General features: G+C 45.1%; 1 protein-coding gene and 1 long non-coding RNA gene across 4 annotated transcripts in view; one reads left to right on the top strand and one right to left on the bottom strand.

The window, feature by feature from the left end:
- Positions 1-384: 384 nt before the first annotated feature.
- Positions 385-7,954, bottom strand: LOC141127077 (uncharacterized). Its single transcript, XR_012241485.1, has 3 exons — positions 7,658-7,954; positions 764-952; positions 385-669 (listed from the first exon to the last, which is right to left on the bottom strand). It is a non-coding gene; the product is annotated as an uncharacterized lncRNA (long non-coding RNA).
- Positions 1,747-26,523, top strand: part of NEK5 (NIMA related kinase 5) — a 91,797-nt gene continuing 67,020 nt past the window's right edge. Inside the window, exon 1 of one of the 3 annotated variants that reach the window (XM_073613250.1) lies at positions 1,747-1,902. The gene's annotated coding sequence lies outside the window, so the exon portion shown is untranslated. Of the gene's footprint in view, positions 1,903-7,485; positions 7,610-16,063; positions 16,182-26,523 lie in introns of those variants that run through there. The other 2 variants (XM_073613252.1, XM_073613251.1) reach the window with 2 other exon arrangements.

Here is a 26,523-nt window from a genome sequence, read left to right as displayed (position 1 = left end):
AGATTTGTTGGAGGCCATAATCTCTGCATAACTGGAAGTGGTCTTGAAATCTGACCAGCTTGCATAACCTGAGAGTTACGTAACTCATGCGTAAGGTCTTCCAATTTGTAGATACTGTCTATAGTTTGATAAGTCCACCATTGTGGAGCACTTTGTGCTCCTGCAATCCAGATTTGATCAACTTGTGTTGCTGTGTAGAAAAGAAAAAGGTGGGTAGAGTTGGGACTTTAATTGAGGCATGCGGGTGTATATAAAAAATATGTATCGAATGTAAATGGATTGAATGTCACAATCCCCTAGGGGTAGTACATGAGAGAAGAGCTAATAGGCATAATCCAATAATATAATAATAATATAAGAAGGCATTTATGATGTCAATATACAATCATAAAAAATCAACATAAGCTTATATAATAATAATTCATTTATTAATACAAGGTAGATTACTCAGCATGATTTGTGACAAACATTACATTTCATAGCAAACAAGCCAAAATATGAATAAGAATAGAGAATACATAATATAAACATGATTCACATGATAAATACAGGTAGATAACATGATTAGTTACAGTTATTAGAGCAAGCGTAGCTTGGCATCCCTAGATGAACACTCAATGCGTTTCATGGCCTTTTGGCAATCCTCAGAAGTTGGATGCATGAATTGAACTATAAAATAATAAGATAATTAATGGATTTAATAGCTGGCTATACATAGTATCCTAAAGATGGGAAAAGTGGGAACAGGTCTATTCCTACTTACAAAGTAGCCCATAGATTGAAAGCAGCTCCAAGGGTGGGGTTAAGCGGTGGTCTGGTATAAGTAATCTTCCCCGGGACTGAGGCAGGGAGCAGTCCAGTAGAGACCCAGGTTGAAAAATAGCCGTGGGGCCAGACCGACGATCACAGTGCAAAGGTATGTGATGCATATTATGCGCGTATCTGGCATCTGCTGAAGAATGTGTGATAAAGGGGAAGAGGAAAGAAAAAATGAAAAAAAGAATAAATGGGAAAGGGAGTGAAAAGCGTGTGTTAGTAAGAATATTGAGAGGTACATGAATGTGTAAAAAAATAAGTAAAAATAAATATTAAATAAGAGACAAAAATATGCAAATGAGTATGTTTATATACAAACCTTAAAATAGGTGTGATTAATACAAATGCAAAAAAATTATGTCAAAAAGTGTATATTGGATGTAAAATGGATAAGTGTTACTATATGAATGAAGTGTGTTTGAAGGTGTGTAGTATGTGTAAATATGTATGTGCGTGGATATCAGTGTGTAGAGTTATATGTGTAGAGAGAGTGTATGTATGTATGTATATGAATGCATGTTGGTGTATGTGTGAGTGTGTGTGTATATATATGCCGATGTGTTGGGGAAGAAGGGAGTTCTGTTCCTACATGCAGAACTCCTGATAACAGACATAAGAGATCCATTTTTACTGGAAATCCCCACAACATCAGTCACAGGATAGCGCTCATAAAGTGAAATTAGTCAAAAATCCCCAGCTTTTTTGATGGACCCTTTTTTGCAATGATTCCCATGTCTAAACAAGCCACCCAGCAGTAAAGAATAAAGCAACATGGCCAAAAGGAAGTGTATTAAAGGGTATGCAAAACAGAAAAGCCGATAGCTAAAAGTTTTTATCACATCGTCCCATCAGAAATGCTCAACATCTTCTTTATCTACTAAACACTGAAGTCATCTAATAGGAGTCATCATATTTACGGGAATAGCTAAGGGTAAATAACATTTAATGGGTGTAGTTCCCCTCTACCGTGTCTATTAATAAACAGAACATCTGACTTTGCCGAGGCTTGTTTGCCAGCACATTAGTGCAGTCTTCATAGGAAAGAAGGAACATGCACACAGGAAACAAGAAGCAGGCATGATACAGGTATGTTCGCAATAAGCTACAATTCATATTACATTCCTTGTTTTTGTCATCTGACTGTTAAAAAATCCTCTCTTTTACCAGCAATCATTAGGTATTTTCTGTAAGTTCCCATATTATGATCTGTAATCATCTGCCTTCTCAGTAGAGCATTAGACCTAAAACCGACCATCCAGATTATTTTTCATAGAAAACTGTTGCCAAATATTTTTGCAATTGTATATTCTTATAAGGGCATTAAATGACTAATAACATGTTGAATGGCACATTAACCAGTTCAGCTCTTTGGGCATACTATGTACGTCCAAAGAGTGAACTGTTATGCCCTGTACACACGATCGGACATTCTGACAACAAAATCCATGGATTTTTTCCAACGGATGTTGGCTCAAACTTGTTTTGCATACACACGGTCGCACAAAGTTGTCGGAAAATCCGATCGTTCTGAACGCGGTGACGTGAAACACGTATGTCGGGACTATAAACGGGGCAGTAGCCAATAGCTTTCGTCTCTTAATATATTCTGAGCATGCGTGGCACTTTGTGCATCGGAATTGTCCACACAGGGTCGGAATTTACGCGAACGGATTTTGTTGTCGGAAAATTTTATAGCCTGCTCTCAAACTTTGTGTGTCGGAAATTCCAATGAAAAAAGTCCAATGGAGCCCACACACGGTCGGAATTTCCGACAACAAGCTCCGATCGCACACATTCCGTCGGAAAGTCAGAACGTGTGTACAGGGCATTAGGGCTCGTTCACACGTACGTCAATACCACATGTATATGCGGCATTTGTTCTGCATTTTTAAAGCCTCATAACCACCCTTTAACATCTTATATTCACCTTTAAGCACTTCACACTAGAAAAGCAAAAATTCCATGGGCATTTATCAAGCAAGAGTTTTCAATGCTTCATAAACACAAGGAAAACATGGCATAAAAACAGCATAAATGCCATAGGAGCGTTCGTGAGTATTGCCTCTTTCTTCATAACCAACACACACACATGAACAAGCCCTAATTCAGCATTTTTAAAGCCTCATAATCACCCTTCAATTAGTGTTGCCACCTCATCCCTTTAAACCCAAACACATAATAATTACACAGGTTCTGTGGCTGATTAAGGTGATAATTAAACTCACTTGGTGCCTTATCTGCAATAAATTAGCCTCAGAACCTGTGTAATTCATGTGTTTTGGTTTAAAGGGATAACGTGGCAACCCTACCTTCAATGCCCGCCATGAATATTACAATGGCACCACACAGTGCTTTTCATACAAGAGTGGTAGAGTTGTTTTGTGTTGTGTTAAAAATTAAGCAGCTTGTCCTTTTTCATGAGGCATCAATGCTTGTCAGCCGTCTCCATTGCTTTCAATGATAATGCTCTATAACAGCACCTATAGCATTTATGACATGTTAGTGAAGCATTTATATCCCTTTTATGACTAAGCCTATTTTTGACATTTGGTGTTTACAGGTTAAAATCCGTATTTTTTGCTAGAAAATTACTTAGAGCCCCCAAAAATTATATATTTTTTTTAGCAGAGAATCTAGAGAATAAAATGGTGATTGTTGCAATATTTTTTATCACACGGTATTTGTGCAGCGGTGTTTTAAGTGCAACTTTTTGGGAAAAGGGACACTTTCATGAATTTAAAAAAAAAAACAAACAGTAAAGTTAGCACAATTTTTTTGTATAATGTGAAAGATGATGTCACGCCGAGTAAATAGATACCAAACATGTCACGCTTTATAATTGCACGCACTCGTGGAATGGCGACAAACTACGGTACCTAAAAATCTCCATAGGTGATGCTTTACATTTTTTTACGGTTACCAGGTTAGAGTTACAGAGGAGGTCTAGTGCTAGAATTATTGCTCTGGCTCTGACGGTCGTGGCGATACCTCACATGTGTGATTTGAACACCGTTTACACATGCGGGCTCGACTTCCGTATGCGTTTTCTTTGCTGTGTGAGCTTACGGGGACGCTTTAAAAAACATATTTTTTTCTTATTTATATTTATAAATTGTGTTTACAGAAAAAAATTTTTTTTGATCACTTTTATTGCTGTCACAAAGAATATAAACATCCCTTGTGACATTAATAGGTGGTGACAGGTACTCTTTATGGAGGGATCGGGGTCTAAAAGAACCCCTATCCCTCCTTTGCACTTCACAGTATTCAGATCGCCGTTTTCGGCGATTCTAAATACTGTATATTTTTTTTAAACCGGTGCCATTGGCAGCTGAGTAAACAGGAAGTGACGTCATGACGTTGCTTCCGCGTTTAAAATTAGGAGGCTGGAACGAAGCCGCTTACGGCTTCGTTCCAGACTGTCAGCAGCCGACGGAGGCGGCGGATTGGTGATCGGGCCTCCCGGTGGGGAGGCCCGGTAAGTGCGGCAGGAGGGGGGATGTCCCCTCCTGCTCCTCCGGTATAACAGCCGAGCGGCTTTTAGCCACATCGGTTGTTGTACTTGGAAAGCTGATCGCCCGCTCTACAAAATAGTACCAGGATGATGCCTGCTGTGTGCACTCGGCAGGAAGGGCTTAAAGTGTTAGCTGGGCATTAGGGGAGAGGCAGTGGAGGTTCCCATATCCCAGAATGCACTGGGAAATAATAAAGAACTAGGACAGAGCAGCTCCAGCCACTTCCTGTTTTGTACAGAGTAGCCGTGTGGTAACTCCATTTGCTTCTGTGTGCAGACAAAAGCATCAACCAGCCAGCAATACTGACAATGCCAGGCAGGAGGCAATGGCAAAGCTTGTTTTTGCAACGTGGAGCTGGACCAAGCCAAGTGTCAAAGGGATCAAAGTATGCAAGTCCATTTTTGCAGAGAATTCACAAAAATGTCTGCTATCACACCGCAGCCTAACCACACCTCAAAGCAGATCATTTCCATCAAAGCAACACTTTCATGGGCATTTATAAAGCATTTTTGAAGCTTTTTCAATGCTTCATAAACACAATGAAACACAAATTTTATTTTTATTTTTCTGAAAATATGCATTTAATAAACAGTTGTTCAAATGCCATATGACATAAAAATTTTAAACTATCATCCTTTTCATCTACATGGCCTCTACTTTCAGAAAATCTATAATGATCTGGGAGTTAAGTCATTTTATTGCTAAACATTTTCTTTGGATCCAAACTTGTTAAAGTAGAACTATAGGCAAACCTTTTTTGCTTTTTGCATGTAGTAAGGGAGTGTTATAACCCCTGTTAGGGGCCACGCTGCTAGTTTTAGTGGCACTTTACCATCGTTTTAGCTGCGCTTTTCGGCTCTAGCGGGGCACTTTTAACCCCCGCTAGCGGCGAAAGAAAGGGTTAAAGGTGCCCGTGTTGCGGCGCTGCCCATTCATTTCAATGGACAGGGCACCGCTCCTGCACCACCCCAAAGATGCTGCTTGCACGCTGCTGCTGTCCTGCAAGCACACCACCCCAGTGTGAAAGCGCTCGAGCTTTCACACTGGGGAGACATGAGAGGCGCTTTACAGTTGCTATTTTTAGAGCTAAAACGCCTGAAAAGCGCCCCAGTGTGAAAGTAGCCTTAAGTTTTGGTTTTTTTTGTTTGTTTTATTTTTGCTGTCTGTGTCCCATTGGGGAGATTTCGCTTAATTTCCTGTCCCATAGCCAAAACTGGAACTGAGAGGAAATCCCTCCAAACAGTGGAAACACCTGAATGTCGCCATTGTAAGATTTCCCCTCTATTAGTGTTCTGGGGACAAACCTAAATTTGAGATTTTCTTTCACTTTCACTTCGATGTTAATGGCAAATACAAATACTGTAGAGAAAGTGAATCTCCCTAAGAGACATAGATGGCAATAAAAAACAGACAGGTGTTCTAATCTCTTTCTACCCTCCCAAAAAAAAAAATGTTTTGCCTTTTAGTTATACTGTAAAACATTTTAATTGGTCAGCCCACACAAAAATATATTAAGTTTATATGCACACTGGCAGAAATAGAAAAAACATTCGGGTACTAAAAATATTCATTACTAGGCCGTTCTTTTCAGTTTTCAGTGCTGTGAAAACTTGACTGACAATTACTCATGTCATGCAACACTGCACCCAAAATAATTTTATATCATTTTTGAGGCAAATAGCACTTTCTTTTGGTGGTATTTAATAACCACTGGGTCTTTTAATTTTTTACTATGCAAAGAAAAAATCACCAAAAATGTTGGAAAAAAAACCCTCTTTCCCTTACTTTCTGTTATAAAACCTACCCAATAAAAATGCCAGGACAGTTCAAACACGCCCAAAATGACCCCTTTTTAGACCAATAGACAAGGAGATCTCATTTTTGTCATCATTTTTTGGAAATGAAAATACATACTGTTATTTTGGGGGGTTAAAACATGGAGCTTGGTAAAGGTGAACTAGATACAGTGAATCTACAGGTGATACGGCAGTGGCGGCTGGTGCTCTATTTTTCAGGGGGGGGCAGCAAACAAACCACCCGACCCTCCCATTCATTTGGTCGGTTGATCGGTCAACCCCCCCCCGTCGCTTAGTCGGTCGATCGGTCAAACCCCCTGTGACTTGGTTGATTGGTGAACAAACCCCCTCCCCCCCACCCATCAGCCCCACACTTACCCCATCCAGGCTGTGGGCAGCTTCAGTGGCTTCCCCCTGTGTCTCCTCCTTGTTGTCGTCCCCCTGCTCCTGGCCCATATGGTCACTTCTCCTCTCGGCCTTCCTGATTGGCCGGGAGGAGAAGCAGGAAGACAAGAGCGAATATTAATTCTCTATTGTCACAACTGGGTGGGCTCAGGGCACAGAGCTCTGCGCCCCGAGCCCACCTTTTTTTTAAACCAATTAGAGCCTCAGGCTCTAATCATGTGCTTTTAAAAAAAACAAAACATTGAAATCCATGCTTCCAGCACCCTGCATATAGATTAGGGCCTGGGCGCATGGATTAGGGGGGCGGCACAAGGTCAGGCACTTTTTGGCGGTGATGCTGCAAACTTGCTGCAGTACATCATGGGCTCCACACTGCATTCTGTATTTAGGGCCTTTCACACTGATCAATTTGTCTTCCGTTTTTGCCTTACCAAACGAAGAAAACAAATGCATGACTGGTAAGTCCAATGGAACCCTTTACGTCACTTAGTTGTATTTTTAAAAGTCCCGCATGTTGCATTTTTGGTGCACATTTGGCGTGGTAAAAAAAAAATGCACCTTTCCATTGAAAGGAATGAAAAACGTGGCGAAAACCCACCAAAAACGCACCCACGTTGTGTTTTTGGTGCATTTTTTTAAGTCACGTGTCCTTTTTTTCACAGGTGCAAAACGCACCAGAACATGGCAAAAAAGCATATGTGTTTTTACGATGTTTTTGCAACAAAGCAGTGTGAAAGCATCCTAAAATGTAACATTCTAGCACAGTGTGAAGTATTTCCAGCGATGTCCTGGGACCCCACCATATGGGCCAGGGACCCCACCATATGGGTCATCTCCATGGTGTATTGTATTTCCTAGGACTGCTCTATTACTACTAGTTATTACTGATCTGAATATAGTTTACAGAGCAGCATCCACCCCTTCCACCTCTCTGGTTTTTTCTCCTCTACTTTCAGTTTTCTCTCCTACCTATCGTACTCCCACTTGTCCTCATTCAGAGTGTGTCCGCCTCTTACTCCTTCTTACTGTAACATTATCTTCTGTGTAACCAAGAAGACTGTCTGCACCTGAAAAAAGGTAAGTCACAAGCAATGGCTTTAGTTTAATGCAAGGAAACTGGTTTACCTGAAACCTTGAACTCCCATAGGAAATGTGAGAACCCCTTTAAGAGCTGTTAGAGTCAGCCATAAACTCAAGTACATAGAGGTCTCTTGTACATAGAAGTCTCTTGCCAGAGACCTGAAGGTGGACATGTAGTAGTTTGATCCTTTAAGTACATCTCAAGGTTCTTCTTTTTTCCATATGTCAGGTATATGTACATATATCCTTATATTTTCTTGATTTTCCGATGTCAAATGTGGTTATTCTGTGTCTCAGTTATTGGCGGCTGTCTGATGTCTAGGTTTCCATGCTTTACAAGCATAAGAGGAAATACCTGTTTATTCACCTGTGTTATAGTTCTAAGGTGTTTAGATCAAAATCAAAGCTGCTTTTTCTCACGTCTTACCTCCCTTTATCTTTATAATGGTTGGGACTGATTTGGACTTTTAAGGAATGCCTTAAAGTAGCCATAACGTCATTTTTTTACTAAATCGGATACTAATATTTAGGTATATGTAAACCTCACCTTGTAAAACAACCCATTCAGTTGTAAATAGAAATGGAAGGCAAAACATTTGTGTATAGATTTTTACCCCTTTTTTCTATAAGTGATCACATAACCAGTGTTCTCATCTGCATGTAGATCTTGGAGAGCTGGGGAAGGAGAAGCAGCAGTACACTGGTCTTCTGTCTCAACTGCATAAAGATTTTGGAGAGCTGGAGGTGGAGAAGCAGCAGCACACTGGTCTTCTGCCTTCCCAGTGAATGGCTGTACACAGGGTGGGGGGGGGAGTTCTCAGCTTAGCTAGAAAACTGCCCACGATGTGCTTTAATGCTTAGTGTGGTCAGTTTTTAGTAGGAAAGCAGAGTTACAGGCAGGAACACTAGGGATTTCACACAAAGGAAGCAACACAAGAGAACGGGATATTTTTTCATACAAGTACATGGTACAGCAGGCACATATCAGGAATATGAAATTCTAGGTTGATAAATTCTTTAAAACTTACATGTATTTGATGTCTTTTTAGTAAGAAATCTCCTCCTGACCTCTACATTGTGTGTCCCCTGTGCCGCTCAGACCTAATAGGGTCTTGTAGGAGTCTCCTGTACATGCGTGCTCCCACTCAGACTGCACCTGAACATGCAGCTGTTTCAAGGAGCGCACACACAGGCAACATGAAAGAGGCACAGCGCAAAAGCTACACCTCTTATCCTCCTCCACAGCAGTGATTGACCGGGGTTATGTGTCCATTACTGCCTGTGATTTTTGCACTCTGAACAGCTGCACATACTGATTTAGTCTCAGCGGGTGCATGCCAGTGAAGGAGATGCATATACAACAGCAATGTAGATGCATGGCCAGGGGACAGCTATATAGGGAGGTGAGGGGTGGGGTGGAGGAGCTGGGCCAGCACAGAGACTAATTAGACCCCTTTCACATTGAGGCAGTTTTCAGGGACTTTAGGGCTGGAAATAGAATCTGGTGAGTGCCTGAAAACCACCTCCCATTCATTCAGTTGTGACTGTTCACACTGGGCGGGACGTTCCAAAAAGTCCTGCAAGCAGCATCTTTGGGGCGGTTTGGGAGCGCTGTATTTAGCGCTCCCAAAATGACCTGCCCATTGGAATGAATGGGCAGCACTTCGAAAGCGCCTAAAAAAAGCGCTTCAGAAGCGCCACAACGCGGAAGTTTTTAATCCCTTCTTTGGGGTTAAAAATGCCCCGCTAGCGGCCCAAAAGCACCGCTTAAACAGCGCTAAAGCTTCGCTAAAATGAGCGGTGATTTAGTGCTAACGTGGCCACGGCCCCAGTGTGAAAGGGGTCTTGGACAATCCCCAAAAAAGAGGGCTATGACATGGCAGGAGGGAGTGGGCTGTGCTAGGGAACTGACTCTCCGAAAGCAATCAGATTTTCTAGCAAGTTCAATACATCGCAAGAGAATACAAATCAGCATTAAACATACCTTACTTGTTTTTTGTACATTTATCTGCATTTTTTGAATTGGTGACAGGGTTGCTTTAATCTACAATGTTAAAGGGTTAGTTCACCTTTATGCGCTTTTTCCAGCAAGTCCCCCATGCTTTCTGTCACCTCCATCACATTGCAAAGCATAGATTTTTAGCCCTTGTTCACACGGGTGTACTACTGTGTACACCCATGTGAGGGCCATGTTTGCCTGCACGGGGGGTGCACAGGAGTTCTGTGTTGCTATCTTAGCCTCTGTTTGATCTTCATTTGCCATGGTGCTATACATGTGATCAGTTATGACACCAACCACTTGCATACCTCCCAACATTTTCAGATGGGAATGAGGGAAACCTACTAACAAATGTATGTAGGCATAGGACACACCCCCTGCCACACCCCCTTAAAGGAGAATTAACCAAAAAAAAAGATTAATTAAATCCACAAGGACTTTTTTTTACCACTACTATTCCTTTATATTGGCTTTTAAAATGTACAAATGCAACAATTTAGAAACTGGATGAAAGGTTTAGCACTGGAAAATGCTTTTTGAAAGATAAAAAAGTTCATTTTATATACAACTTTATGGATCAGACCAAAATGGGGGTGAAATGAGGCAGGGGCGGATCCAGAGTCTAGTCTCGGGAGGGGCACTGTCAGAAATACATTTTTTTTGTGGGCAATTTATCGGGCAAATGGCTGATGTTGGCGCTTCATTCATCGCTGCACCATGGTTGTTATGGTGTCAGGATGATTGAAGCGCATTATTTCTATGATTACATTGTTATATAAAATGAAATGGTTCAACTCACCATAATGCAGAATCAGTGGGAGTGTGCCACTTTCCACCATGGCCTGCCACGCGTTGCTAATTGTCACTTGCCTGCCACCAGATGCAGATTGTCACTTGCCACGTCACCTGCCACACATTGCGAATTGTCACTTGCCACACCTTGCAGATTGTCACTTGCCACACCTTGCGGATTGTCACTTGCCACGTCACCTGCCACACATTGCGAATTGTCACTTGCCACACCTTGCAGATTGTCACTTGCCACACCTTGCGGATTGTCACTTGCCACGTCACCTGCCACACATTGTGAATTGTCACTTGCCACGTCACCTGCCACACCTTGCGGATTGTCACTTGCCACACCTTGCGGATTGTCACTTGCCACGTCACCTGCCACACATTGTGAATTGTCACTTGCCACGTCACCTGCCACACCTTGCGGATTGTCACTTGCCACGTCACCTGCCACAATTTGCGGATAGTCACCTGCCTGCTATGGTGGTGTTTTGTCTGTTTCTTGCTGTGTCCCAGACTCAGGCAGCAGAGAGATAATGTAATCTATCTACTGCCCATGCTGCCTGCACAGTGAGGGCAGAACTTAGTTACTGCAGGGATGCAGGGCGGTGAGAGATGATCTCATCTCTCTGCTCCCCGTCCTTCGGCTAGCTGATTGGCCAGCTGTGCGCTCACGCCGAGTCGCCCACACATTGACGCTACAGCCTGGCCCACCTGCCCCCAAACGGCACCGACCGCTCGCAAACCACGCCGCCCGGTTGGCCTGCGGAGCCCGCTCTCTTATCTGCCAGGCCCGCAACAAATTTCTCGGGGGTGGCAATTGCCCCTTTGCCCCCCCCCCCCAAGATCCGCCCCGGAAATGAGGGGAAAGAGGGACAGAGGGACATTGCTCCAAATCAGGGACAATCCCTCGAAACCAGGGACAGCTGGGAGCTATGCATTTGATAGCTTGACAGTTTGCTTGACAGCACAAACAAGTGTGACAGTTATCATTGACATGCTTTGAATGTACAGTAACTGCTTTGGTCAAAATGTTAAATTGATGGGTTTAGTTCCACTTTAATTCTAGTCTCCATATAACACATTTTAAGCAGTTAGAGCAACAGTTTTTTTTTTCTTTTGAAAATTTTTAACCATATGAACAAAAGCAGACCATTCTTTTAAGTGTCACTTTCCTGGACAGCTTGGCCTGCATGAAAAGGTGAAAGTGAAGTAAACTTCCTCTGCAGATATTTATCTATAGGTAAGCCTATAATAAGGCTTACCTATAGGCAGGGTGGATTTGATTTAAATCATGATTTGAATCATTTATTATTTAAGGTACTTATATAGCACAGTCAATATTAACAGCACTTTACATATACATTGTACATTCACATTGGTCCCTACCCTCAAGGAGCTTACAATCTAAGGTCCCTAACTCACATTCGTATACTAGGGACAATTAGACAGAAGCCAATTAACCTACCAGCATGTCTTTAGGGTGTGGGAGGAAACCGGAGTACCCGGAGGAAACCCACACAGGCACAGGGAGAACATGCAAACTCGGGGGCAGGTAGTGTCGTGGTTGGGATTCGAACCAGTGACCCTTTTTACAGCTAGGCGAGAGTGCTACCCACTACACCACTGTGCTGCCCAATCATGATTCAAATCACCAGTAAAAAGGCTAGTTTTTCATCTTACAGCAAAGCTCTGTCTGCAAAAAAAAATTTAAGTCAGCAACTACAAACACTGTAGCTGCTGATTTTTATTATAAGGACACTCACCTGTCCAGGGATCCCTGGATGTCGGCCCCCCAATCTGATTCGTCCATGCAAGTAAGGAAACCGGCAGTGAAGGCTTCAGGCTTCACAGTCAGTATCTCACTGTGCATGTGCGAGTCGCGCTGCACTTTCTGAATGGTCGAACCGTCTTCTGGGGGACACACAGGTCCTAGAAGGCAGCGGAGGGAAGGAGGAGGAGCCGGATATGTCATAGATCGCCAATCTTATTTAGAAGTGGGAGTTAATACTTGTCAAAACCAGGTACCCCCTCCCCCCCAAAAAAAGTGCCAAATGTGGCAGTGGAGGGGGGGGGTGCGAACAAGCGGGGCTTCTCCTTTTGGGTGGAGCTCTGCTTTATTGCATTCCCCGCAGGTAAAATCTGTTCCAGTATTGTATGCAGGCCCAGACTGGGACAAAAAATAGGCCCAGGCATTTTAGACTGAGCAGCCAATTTTTCCATGGACCGGGGGGTGGGGGGTGGGGGGGTGATGTCGGTCCTCCACGCTGTAATGTGCAGGTACACTGATATAAATATAAAGGGGACTGCACTGTAATGTCTACATTGCAGTACCCTTTATATTACAGTGTCCCTGCAATCATGCCCCCCCCCCCCTTTTTACTCTCTACTCACTGTGTAGATCTCCAGCTCCTCCCGCCCCCTGCTTCCTTACTTCAGAGTCCGCACAGACCCCCCTTACATCAGAGTCCGCACAGACCCCCCTTACATCAGAGTCCACACTGAGCCCCCTTACATCAGAGTCCGCACAGACCCCCCTTACATCAGAGTCCGCACAGACCCCCCTTACATCAGAGTCCGCACTGAGCCCCCTTACATCAGAGTCCGCACAGACCCCCCTTACATCAGAGTCCGCACAGAGCCCCCTTACATCAGAGTCCGCACTGAGCCCCCTTACATCAGAATCCACACTGAGCCCCCTTACATCAGAGTCCGCACTGACCCCCCTTACATCAGAGTCCGCACAGACCCCCCTTACATCAGAGTCCGCACAGATTCCCCTTACATCAGAGTCCACACAGAACCCCCTTACATCAGAATCCGCACTGAGCCCCCTTACATCAGAGTCCGCACTGAGCCCCCTTACATCAGAGTCCGCACTGAGCCCCCTTACATCAGAGTCTGCACTGAGCCCCCTTACATCAGAGTCTGCACTGAGCCCCCTTACATCAGAGTCTACACTGAGCCCCCTTACATCAGAGTCTGCACTGAGCCCCCTTACATCAGAGTCCGCACTGAGCCCCCTTACATCAGAGTCCGCACTGAGCCCCCTTACATCAGAGTCCGCACTGAGCCCCCTTACATCAGAGTCCGCACTGAGCCCCCTTACATCAGAGTCCACATAGAGCCCCCTTATATCAGAATCCGCACTGAGCCTCCTTACATCAGAGTCCGCACAGAGCCCCCTTGCCCACCAGGCAAATGCCCGGTCTGCCCTATGGCCAGTCCGGGCCTGTTTGTATGCAATCCCCCTTCCAAATATTTACCTGAGTCCTCACTTGATTAAGCTCTGTGCCCGTCTGTAGCGGCGCTCATCTCTCCCTGCATTCACAGGACAGGAGGCAGCAGGAATAGCCTATGGCTCCTGCTGCTGTCAATCAAATCCTGTGGCAATGGAGTAGGGGTGGGGCTAAAACAAACTGTGTATGTCAATAGACACACACAGCCTGGCTCGGGAGCAAGCCTGCACATGGGCCACCATAGGAATGCGCTTTCTATGGTGGCATACAGAGAAGAGGAGGAGCCTAGAAAATGGTGGGGGGCTGTAGAAAAGAAGAATCACGTCTGCTCTGTGCAAAACCATTTCATAGAGCAGGTAAGTATAATATGTTTAATATTTTAATTTAAAAGAAAAAAAGGCCTTACAACCCCTTTAATATACTGAACACCATCATTACAAGCATTTATACCAGGGATATGCAATTGGCGGACCTCCAGCTGTTGCAGAACTACAAGTCCCCTGAGACATAGCAGGACTCTGACAGCCACAAGCATGACACCCAGAGGCAGAGGAATGATGGGACTTTTGCAACAGCTGGAGGTCCGCCAATTGCATATCCCTGATATACACCATACAGTTACCAGAATATGATATTTTTCACTATTGTGAGCCTTTAAGTATGATAAGTGTAGAGTAAGTTCTAGTGGCATATTGCAGCTATCCTCCAAAGTATTGTAAATAATAGCATCTTAGATAACTATCTCTCTTGCTGCACCAAAGTCTAGTCTAGTTTAGACAGGCTGAAACATGACATCTACACCTGCCTGATTTCTCACAGTTTACACGTTACACATTTTCTGCAGTTAGAGTGAGAATAAGGTAGTATAATTTCCTGTTCCTGGAATGGCTCTCTGAACAAGGCAGTGGGGATCATTTTTGCCATGCCATGATGCAAAGCATTGCATCCGCAGCATATGTGCACCCCCCTACACTGCCTTAAAGTGGTTGTAAACGCCATTCATGAAATCTGGCCTGGGCACATATATCTGTAGTGTTTACTTATCTCTCTCCAAAGCTCTGAGTGCCATGTCTTTTTACTGCTCCGTTCCTCTGTTATCAGCATAACTTTTGACAAGCTCTCCGACATAGGAGATAAAAGCAGCTGGAATTTTTTGTCAGGGAGGGAACTTAAAGGCAGGTTGGCAGAGAGCTAGTCTATTCGGACTGCAGCCCTGCAAGTTTCGTTGTTCCTCTGCCTATATGGAGTGGGGGTGTGTGCCTTTCTTCCAATCAGCTCTCACACAGTGTATGTCCAGACTCCCCTCCCACTGCTGAGACAGGAAGAAAGATTTGTAACGTGATATGCATTAAAGAGTGTGGAAAGGGAAAGACAGCAGATATACATGTAAAACTTATGTAGGGGGATTTGTTTAATTTCTGTGTATCATCTGAGGCTGTTCACTTCACTGGGTATAGGAGAGGGTTTAACCTGTTCCTAACCAGCCGCCACAGTTGTACTGCGGCAGAATGGCACGGGCAAGTGAATCGCTGTTATCTTACGCTGCTTCTTCAGGCGCCCACTAGGGGCCCGCGCCCGCTGCTCGCCCCCGGACCCAATGCGAGTGCCCGGCGGTCACGATGACCGCTGGGCTCCCGCGATAGCTTGTGACACAGAGATCCCGGTTCTCTGAGGGGAGAAGAGACAGATCGTCTGTTCATACAAAGTTCTATTTGTGGGAAAAAATGGACATCTATTTCGTTTGGGTACAGCGTCGCACGACCGCGCAATTGTCAGTTAAAACGACGCAGTGCCATATCACAAAAAATGACCTGGTCATTAAGGGGGCAAATCCTTCTGGGGCTGAAGTAGTTATTTAACCTGTCCAATGATCTAATGGCCCATACATACGATCCAAATATCGTACGAAAACGAGGAAGGATCGTACGATATTCGGATCGTGTGTACACTACTTTCGACAGCTGATCATGGACATATACGAAAATTTTCCTCGTACAATTTTAGATCGTACGATTTTCGTTTAGTCAGTATAGTTGTTTTTTTGTCTGTTGTACGAGAATTTTCATGACTTTATTTAGCTATTGAATTTAAGCGAGAACAGTCGTACGATCGGTTGTACGATATTCGGAACACGTGTACGAGGCATAACTCACGTCATCCAAAAAAAAAAAAGCGTGTAGAATTTCTCTTTTATCCTGCATCACAAGAACAAACATGAAAAAATAAATATTTTTTTTTAACATTCTATTTTTGAAAACTATTTAGCCTGTGTGTTTTCATGAAGATAGACGTATGGCAGTCCTGCTCTTTTATTTAGTAGGGAACAATGACAGACTGCTCAGCTTTGTGATTGGGGGGGGGGGAGGAGAAGGTGCAGGTGTAGGTCACAGACTACATATCCCATGATGCAGCTGGGGAGGGCTGGTGCACATGTCCTGGGGAGAGCTGCCTGTGCTCTTATTACCTGGAGGGGGAGAGGAGAGGAGAGGAGAGGAGAGGAGAGGAGAGAAGAGAAGAGAGGAGCTAGGAGCTGTCAGTAAGTATATATATGGGAAATGTCTGTGTGAGCACTGTATACAGATAGGGGTGACTGCAGCACTGTGTGTATTGGGATTATATGTATGAATGGCTGGGGATTCTGCAAGACTTCTGCTGGATGTTTACATCTTGTCTCCATGGTAACTGCTGGGAGGAGCAGTCCTGGGTGTTCTTGTATATAATGTATCCTAGAAGGACGGGTACGTACAAGGCAGACTAAGGATCGCTTTCACAACTTGTAAATAAGTAAAAGTAATGCAGATCGCTCCGAAACAACAGCGCAAGAATGATGTTACATTTGAATCCATTGTCTTCTATAGATGGGATTGGGGGCTCATTCACATGGACATACACCTATTTTCTGCATGAAAGAAATGATCTTGCTGGCAGAGATGAAAGATCCTGCATAGAAAACGTGCCAATAATATGCATGTTTCTGTGCTTTTATGCGCCTACCCACAAGAAATCTTCATATCGTAAGGTGCGTAAAATCAGCAGCTACATCCAACTTTTTTTTGTGCGCAGCTAAACGCAAAAAAAAAGCATTTAGACGCAGACAAAACTGTCTGCTGTATGCATGTGAACGCATTGTTTTGTTTTTTTTTTGTTCCCGTGTGAATGAGCTCTTAAGGGTAAGTTCACCTTTTCACAAAAAATGAAAAGGTGATCTAATGCCCTGTACACACGGCCGGACTTTTCGACCACACTTGTCCAACGGAACAAATCCGGCAGACAATCCGATCGTGTGTAGGCTTCATCGGACCTGCAGTGGACTTTTACTGTCGAAAATCTGACAGACTTTAGATTTAGAACATGTTTCAAATCTTTCCGACGGACTCGAGTCCAGTCGAAAAGTCCGTTTGTCTGTATGCTAGTCCGATGGACGAAAACCGACGCTAGGGCAGCTATTGGCTACTGGCTATCAACTTCCTTATTCTAGTCCATTCGTACGTCATCACGGTCGAATCCGTCGGACTTTGGTGTGATTGTGTGTAGACAAGTCCGATTCGACGGAAGTCCGTTGAAAAGTCCGTCGAAAGTCCGTTGTGATTCAGTCCGTCGAAAGTCTGGTCGTGTGTACACAGCATAACTCCAGATATTATGCCCACCCTTCATCTGGACGTAGCAACCATGATGCCCTGTGCTGCCAGTCAGGGCTGGTACAAGGATTTTTGACACCCTAGACGAAACCTCATTTTGCCACCCCCCTTGGCTCCACCCCTAACACCACCCCCTTTGCCCTGCCCATGTATGTCTGGCCAAAATGAGAATCACAATTTATTTTCTTAGAATAAAGGTCACAATTCTCGCGGCGTAACATCATCTTTCACATTATACCAAAAAATTGGGCTTTACTGTTTCGTTTCTTTTTTTTTTAATTCATTAAAGTATATTTTTTCCAAAAATATTACATTTGAAAGATTGCTGCGCAAATACAGTGGGACATAATACATTGCAGCAACCACTGTTTTATTTTCTAAGGTCTCTGCTAAAAAAATATATATATAATGTTTGGGGGTTCTAAGTAATTTTCTAGCAAAAGTAAGTGATTTTAACTTGTATAATTCCTTCTGCGGTCATGAAGCAAAAGAGCTGCGGACGCAGTATGTGTACAGCCCCAGCCGCTGCCTCAGCAGCAACAGAGGGAGTGGTTGATGAGTGGTAAAAAACGTGGCTCATCTGCCAACTTCCTGTTATAGGGTGACAACACTTTTCCAGTTTGCTCTTCCTTGGTTTCTCATTCTGTGCACCTGCAGTGGAAACTATATGTGGCCGTGCTAATGTTTACATAGTTGCCAACATTGCAAAAAAAAAATTCGGGAAACTTTTTTGCATGTAGGCGGAGCCTTGCTATAACTAGGGGCCGTGGCATTCTTTTGTAGGTGGGTCATACGTAACAGAAAAATGTGGTGCGCGGCGGCAGAAATCGGGTGTGGTTTGAGCGAAGTAGTGGGCGTGTCTTAAATGGGTGTGGCTCGGAAGGGGTGTGGTATGAGATGAATGAGGGATGGAGGGAGAAAGAAAGAGGGAGAGAAAGAAAAAGAAAGATGGAGTGACAACAGGCCCAGATCCTACACAACTGTAGAAATATGTGTATTCTAGAAAGTTTAACAAATCAGCAGATAAAGATACTCCAAACACCTGGTGTTGGCGCTTCAATCATCCCGGCACCAAGGTTGTTATGGTGTCAGGATGATTGAAGTGCATTATTTCTATTATTACATTGTAATATAGAATGAAATTATTTAACTCACCATAATGCAGAATCAGTGGAAACCCTGAGCGTGTCACCTGCCACGTCGCCTGCCACCAGATGCCATCAGGTGTCCCCCACCTTACATCAGGCATTTCCAGCTGACTCCTTCCTTACATCAGGCATTGCCAGCTAAATCCCTCCTTACATCAGGCATTGCCAGCAGAGTCCTCCCTTACATCAGGCATTGCCAGCAGAGTCCTTCCTTACATCAGGCGTTGCCAGCAGAGTCCTCCCTTACATCAGGCATTGCCAGCAGAGTCCTCCCTTACATCAGGCATTGCCAGCTGAGTCCCCCATTACATCAGGCATTGCCAGCTGAGTCCCCCCTTACATCAGGTATTGCCAGCTGAGTCCCCCTTACATCAGACATTGCCAGCAGAGTCCCCCCTTACATCAGGCATTGCCAGCAGAGTCCTCCCTTACATCAGGCGTTGCCAGCAGAGTCCTTCCTTACATCAGGCATTGCCAGCGGAGTCCCCCCTTACATCAGGCATTGCCAGCGGAGTCCCCCCTTACATCAGGCATTGCCAGCGGAGTCCCCCCTTACATCAGACATTGCCAGCGGAGTCCCCCCTTACATCAGACATTGCCAGCAGAGTCCCCCCTTAAATCAGGCATTACAGCGGAGTCCCCCCTTACATCAGGCATTGCCAGCAGAGTCCTGTCCTTACACCAGGCATCCCCCAATGGAGCCCCCCCTTTCCTTACATCAGGCATTCCCAACAGTGGAGACTCTCTCCGCCGCCATTACTAAATAGGATGGGACAAAATAGCCGGGTCACTGCAATAGCAATTGAGCTGCGGCGCCGCCCACCCCCGCCCCTTCCCACATCAGGTCGTAGACAGACGGCAGCAGGGTGGGAGGTTAAAATAAGAATTTCCCGGGACATTTCCCAGGAATGGCTAAATCCGGGAAAAGGGTCTAAATCCCGGGAATGTCCTGGGAAATTCGTGACAGTTGGTAAGTATGATGTTTATTGCTCAGGCATGTTCCACGATTGTCACTTTTATGAAGTTCACCCTCAGCAATGACATGCAACTGTCACTGGAGCACGTTCATATAGATAGACGGTGAAATGCAGATCGGCAGCTCTGAGATTCCAAACAGGACAAACAGCATTTTGTAAAAGAACATGGCACATGTTTACAGTACACATGGTAGAAGACTAACGTCGACCATACACTGGAAGAAGTTTGGGGGAACATTTTCATTTTAAGAACATTCTTTTTTTTTTATTTCATTTGCTTTTTTTGATGGTTAGTAGAAGTCAAAGCAGCATTCTTTTATGACCACAGTGACTAAAAAAAATTGAAGTAGTAGAATTAGAATTCATTACATGCAATATAACACATGTAGTGTATGTCTTGCAGTGCCCTTGCGGGCTAATGTATGTGGGCCGCACTAAAAGACCTCTGAGGGTTCGTATTGCAGAACACATACAGAACATAAAACTTGGGTTTAAGGACCATAATGTGTCGCTGCATTTCAAACTTCATCATAATCAAGACCCCTCAGGCCTGAAATTTCGGGGAGTAGATCATGTGAAACCAGTATGGAGAGGTTCCAATATGGTCAGGGAACTCTCCAAACGTGAAACTTACTGGATTTTTTTAATCGACACTCTCACCCCTAAAGGGTTAAATGTGGAGTTGGATATAAACTACTTCACCAGCGACTATTGAAGCTATTCTGCACTAAACTTTGGACTTTTTAGTTTACATTCAGTATATTCTCTACCAGAATTTTAATATGCAAGCATGTATAGTCTTTGGTCTCTGCTCTAGACTTGTCTGGTATTTTTTCCTGTGTATAGAAGTTTATAAGTATTTTTATAAGATGTACATGGAGTGTTTTATAGATATATATATTTTTATATGTCCTTACATGTATATAAAGCTATATTTTATGTCTTTTTATAATGTTAGTGTTATATGAGATTTGTGAAAATATGAAAAATATGAGATTTGAGATATACAGATTTGTTTTAAATTACTGTGTAGTCTAGTGTTGTACGTATTTCTGTGTATATGAATTACCATATGTTTTTTAATATAGGGATGACAGCAATGAGATAATGGCCCTATAATGCACTAGCAATCTAATCAGATGTTCATTCTAGTAATTTGCTATAAAAGGATGCACTGTGTATGTTATATCTGGATATATAAGTCAGGTATACATTTTAAGCCGAGTGTATACTGATCCCCAAGTTAAGCAATGGTGGCTGCCGATGTGCACCTGTTGATATGAGCTGTTTTAGCACTTGGAGGGTTAACATTTACACTGCAGTGTGTTGGTATAAAAACCGGGACGCCGCGCCTTAAGGCCATGCCCTCGTGATGACGAAACGCGTCAGAGTCTGACCATACGGCGACCGGGAATTGACGTTTGCGTTTCACGGCCAGGAAAAGACAAACCGGAAGTAAGCGGTGGACGCTGTCTTCCTTAGTTTTGTTTGTCTCATGGGTCCTGCGCTATGCAGGACGCCTTTTTGAGTGCTGACAATTTTAATTTTAAGTACCAATTGATTGATGGATTATATGGAATATGTCATATTGAGTTTAAAATAAACAGGAGAGAAAAACGGAATTACGCTATTTGAGCCCCCTTTTTTCTGTCCGAGTACCTGTGGGAAATCCAGTACAAGTTCTGACACCCTCCATGACGTGGAAGACAGCCGTGTTTAACATATCAAAGCTTGATGTGTTCATCTTTCTGGTGAGTGAGAACCCCTAAGGGGAGTGTGACGCACAGCTTGCAGAGTCTGGTGTGAGGTGCACATCTTTAAACCACATTAGGACCACCATCTGTGTCTTGCTGGACTTTCATCACCATCTATCGCTCTTCAATTTTCTCATGTGCCATTACCATATGAAAGCTGGTCATAATAAGTAATGACAGTAGCGCCACTTTAGTAATCAGAGGTACCTTTTGAGTACCTGTGGACTAGAGCTAAGCGATTTTCTCCAAATAAAAAAACTTGATTCACGATTCGAATCGAGTTTTTTTTTTTTTGCTGAACACCGCGCCGGTCCTGAGGAGCTGCGGGCAGGAGTTTTTAGGCGAGGCCAAGGACTAGGCCGAAGCCGTGGCTTCGCCTAAAAACTCCTGCCCGCAGCTCCTCAGGACCGGCGCGGTTTTCACTGTATTGTGACAGTGATTAAATACCACCAAAAGAAAACTCTATTTGTGTGCAAAAAATGCTAAAAATTCCGTTTGGGTACAGTGTCGCGTGACCATGCAATTATCATGCAAAGCAGAAAATTGGCTTAGACAGGAAGGGGGTGAAAGTGCCCAGTCAGCAAGTGGTTAGACGCTGCCCATGCATTTTTGATGCAGAATAAAAACACGACCGGATCTGGTGAACCAACCCTTACAACTGTCACTATATTTTAAGCACAACGCTCTGTAAACATGTAACTTGTAAATAAAAGAGTGAGGCCATTGTGGTTGCTTACACCTTCTTGACCTTAACCCTTTATAAGCTAGCAGATTTTTTAAAGTGAATACATTTCTGGAGCTCTTCTTTAAAGTCCACCCACCACAAGAGTACTATAGTATTGCTGTTCTGACAATGCTTTCTAACCTGATGGGAGCCTGCATGTGTCCGACTTTATCTTTAGTACTTATAAGTTGCAGACCTGGAAAAAGCATGCAGCAAATAAAAGTCAGCTTTCCTTATCTGTATACTTATTTCTGTTCAGTGACACACAATTTTTTAAAGTCAAAGCAATGGTATGAGAGCCAGGCGACTAGCATTTTCAGAAGCAGAGGTCAGCAAGGTAAGCTTGTATAACAGGGTTCCATTTAAGCAGACATTTTCAACTGCTCACTCGATCTGACCCTTAGACCCTTTTCACACTGAGGCGCTTTTCAGGCGTTTTAGTGCTAAAAATGAAAAGCGCCTCTCATGCCTCCCCAGTGTGAAAGCCAAAGTGCTTTCACACCAAGCTGACCGGAGTTAACCAGGCTCCAGGGGGCTTCCACTCCCTGACCGAACTGTCAGTGGCCGTGGGAGCCCCCTGTGCGCTTGCAGGACGGGAAAAAAAGTCCTGCAAGCAGCATCTTTGGAGCGTTGTGGGAGCGCTGCATACAGCGCTCCTACAGCGCCCCTGCCCATTGAAATGAATTGGCAGGACGCCTGAAAAAACGCTTCAGAAGTGCTGCAACACAGGCGCTTTTAACCCTTTCTTCGGCCGCTAGCTAGGTTAAATGCGCCCACGCTAGCACCTGAAAAGTGCAGCTAAAACAACAGTAAAGCGCCACTTAAACGAACAGACCTGCCGCGCCAGTGTGAAAGGGGTTTTAATGTTGGGAACATTAGTATGATTGTAGGCCTCCCAACAACGCTTGCTGACATTTCCTGGTCAGTTGCTATTGTTTTCCCCCAGACAGCCAGTAGTAGCATTGCCCCCTCTACTCTATACAGCACAAATATGTAAGTTCACCTAGGGCAAACTTGTATGTTTTACATGGTTTTGTATCGCTATGCAACTTTATTTCTTCGTAGAGGGCAAGACTGCAAAAAATGGATCCTTCTGATTTCTCCATCATGTATAAATAATTATAAATCCTACAATAAAGACCTTCAAAAGGTCCACAGAGGTAAACATAGCTGCAACTCAGGTCCAGGGATTCTGGACTGGGCATAGATGGGTCCATAGGTGTGTGCAGCCTATTGGATTAGTGTGTGCACCCCAAAGCTCAAACCCACATGCCTTGACTGCTGAGGTGCAATAAACCCAGGTCCATACCATGATCCATCCAACTTAGACCTTACCCCTTCTTCCCATCAATAAAGACCACTTACCACCATTCATGTTGGAAAGGGCAAGGCCACAGCTTTTATTAAATTCAACTCTTTAACAACTTAAACATAACATTTAACATTTCACAGTGCCAGTCACAGTAGCACTGTGAGCACTCAATTCCGACTGGTGAAAAGGGAGATAACTGAGGGGCCTGTCCTTACCATAAGTGCCGGACTGCCATCTATCTCCCAATTAGCATGAAGGGCGTACCTCTTACCGCCGTGTTTTGCTGGCAAGGTCACCAAAAATGTAGGGGACAGGGGGCGCGAAGGCACGAAAGAGAGGGCCAGGGACACCGGACAAAAGGGGCCGCCGCAATAATGCAAGACTACCCGGCGACCCCTGCCAAAACAATCAGTCTTGGATGAACGCAAGAAAATCGTGACACTGCGGTACGACACGTCCTCCCATAGGATTCCCCCCGGGGCCAATTTTGATTTGGACATCAATTCACCGATGCGAAAGGCACTAAAGAAAGCCCAAGAAAAGGCTACCCGAAAAAGGAGGGTCTCATATTCCGATGAGCACACATTCGGAAGAAGAGACAAGATGCCCAAAAGAACCTGAATAGAAATAGGGCGCCTGGTGTCCGGGAGGTGCGTAACCCGCTTCCAACCCCGGACAACCCGCCGGACAGGGAAGGCTTTAGTTACATCCTCCCACCCCAGGAGCTGAAACCAAAATGACAGGGCCGACAACGCGGATGAAACTGTCGACCCGGAGATGCCTTTTTCCGACAGAAAGACTAAATAGGCAAATAAGGTTAAATGACGATCATCCGGGGAATAAATGTTGAACTCACCGCCCGACGCCTGGACCCACTCATGCCAAACTCGGCAGTACGCCGCCCATGTCCGCGAAGAAAGCGACGACCGAAGGAGCTCTGTCAAACGCCGGAAACGAGGTTCCATAAGTGGGCCGGACAGGGGAGGCCCTCCAAAGAAGCCATCGGAGCCAGTGTTCGAAAACGGCAGAACTGTTGACGAGAAAGAGCATAGGCAATATCATTAGAGGCACCCGGAACATGCCTAGCCCTAACGCAGATGTTGAAATGTAAACATTTTAAAACTAAAAACCGTAGCAACGAAATGACCGGAGGAGAACTGGCTGACTGTTTGTTCACCACCTGCACCTCACTCATGTTATCTGACCAGAAGACCACCTGGTGATTGTGCAACCGTTCACCCCAGAGCTCAACAGCAACAATAATTGGAAACAGCTCCAGCAGGGTGAGGTTGCGCAACAAATCCATGTGGGCCCATGAGGCCGGCCAGCGTTCAGCAGCCCATTCCCCTTGAAGGAAAGCGCCGAACCCACAGGAGCCTGCAGCACCGGTATATAACTCCAGCTGTGGGTTCGGCACTTCCTCCCGCAACCAGCACGACTGTCCATTGTAAGTCTGCAAGAATGATAGCCATATCCCCAAGTCATCCCTCATAGGCTTGGTGATCCTGACGTAGTGGTGAGGGGCAGTTATGCCCTTCATGGCCCATGACAGACGCCTACAGAAGGCCCTCCCCATCCGGATGACCCTACAGGCGAAAACCAGATGACCCAGCAACGACTGTAGCTGTTTCAGCTGTAATTTCTTCGCCCCTTTCGCCAAGCGGACCAACGAGAGGAGCCTGGACAACTTGTCACTAGGCAACCTAAAAACCATCGCCACTGTGTCTATCTCAATGCCTAAAAACGACAGGACTGTGACGGGGCCCTCCGTCTTGTCAGCGGACAGTGGGACGGCGAAAAGCCGGCATGTATCCTGAAAAACAGTGAGCAGACGCAGACACTGCCCGCTGGACCCACAAAAAGAAAGTCATCGAGATAATGCAGAAGGGACTGAATACCCACCTCCTGGGTGACCACCCAGTCAAGGAAGCTACTAAATAGCTCAAAAAAAAAAAAATAACATGAGATGGCACAACCCATAGGAAGGCACATGTCGAAAAAATAGCTACCCTGGAAGTAGCAACCCAGGAGGTGGAAACAGTCCGGATGGACTGGGAGGAGGCGAAATGCGGACTCAATGTCCGCTTTTGCCAGAAGGGCAGACTGCCCCGCTGCCCTAACCAGCTGAAGCGCCCTGTCAAAGGACGCATAGTGCACTCTGGATTCCTCCCTGTCAATGCCATCGTTCACCGAGGAGCCAGAAGGGTAGGAAAGGTGATGAATGAGGCAAAATTTTCCCTCCGCCTTTTTTGGGACCACACCGAGAGGAGATACCCTCAGGTTGTGGAAAGGAGGGAGATCAAAGGGGCCTGCCATTCTTCCCAGTTCCAATTCCCTCTGGAGCTTCTCGGCCACGACGGACTCGAATTCTTCCGCCGATTTTAAATTTTGAGACATGTTCGGGGCGTCTGACGGGGTAAAGGGGATCCAGAAACCACGGTCCAAGCCGTCCCGCAGAATCAGGGCCTCTCTACGAAGGGGGTACCGGTCTAGCCAGGGAAGCATCTCTATGACGTTCACCGGCGTCCTCCGGCTTAGGAAGGTCAGTCTTGGCGCCGGGTCTGGAAAGCGATTATTTGCCTTTTCGAAAACACCTACTGGCGGGGTGAGCCCCTCCGCAACTGGAGCACTCATACCTGAAACGACAGGCTGAGTACCACTTGCAGTGGCTTTCGTTGAAAAGCCAGCAGATACCCTTCTTTGGAGCGGCCGACGCTCCGGACTGAGGGGCGCCGGCCGCGGACTGAAAGGACGAAGGCCTGTGAGGGCACATAAGCAGCAACCACAGGCTACCGTCCTGACAATCAAAACGAAATTCCTGACGTGCCGCCATTTTTTGCCAAAATTGAGTGTCATAATGGAACCAGCACTGACCCCCGTAGACCTTGTATGCACCCCAAATAAGGTCTAAATAGCAAAATAACGAAGTGGCCAACTCCGGGAACCGGAACGAGGGTAAGAATTCGCAAGAATTCGCAACGCCATATCTATTCTTTCGTCTCTTCCGCCAAATGGGTGCCCGTCGGCGCCACTGCCCACAACGCACCCCCATAAGCGGAGGTGGGGTTGGGCGATCCCGAGACACCCATACTGGAGAGAACTGATTTCACAACCGACGCTATGCGGTCCTCCGGGCCCGATACGGAAGCATCAGCAGCTCTACCCCAAATTAACTCGCAGTCATACTCACTTGGTCGAGGAGGCATCACGGGTGATGGATGATCGGCCACCGGGCCCGGCGGCGAATCTGATTCCAAGGCGATTCCAGAAGACTGTAAGCATAGGCGGCCTGCGTAATCTGCTGGGCTGTCCCGACTCAAGGAAA

This window comes from Aquarana catesbeiana, linkage group LG02 (genome assembly GCF_042186555.1).
Source record: "Aquarana catesbeiana isolate 2022-GZ linkage group LG02, ASM4218655v1, whole genome shotgun sequence".
NCBI classification, from domain to species: Eukaryota; Metazoa; Chordata; class Amphibia; order Anura; family Ranidae; genus Aquarana; species Aquarana catesbeiana.
The sequence above is the reverse complement of the archived record's forward strand: the minus strand, read 5'-3'. Positions and strand labels throughout refer to the sequence as shown.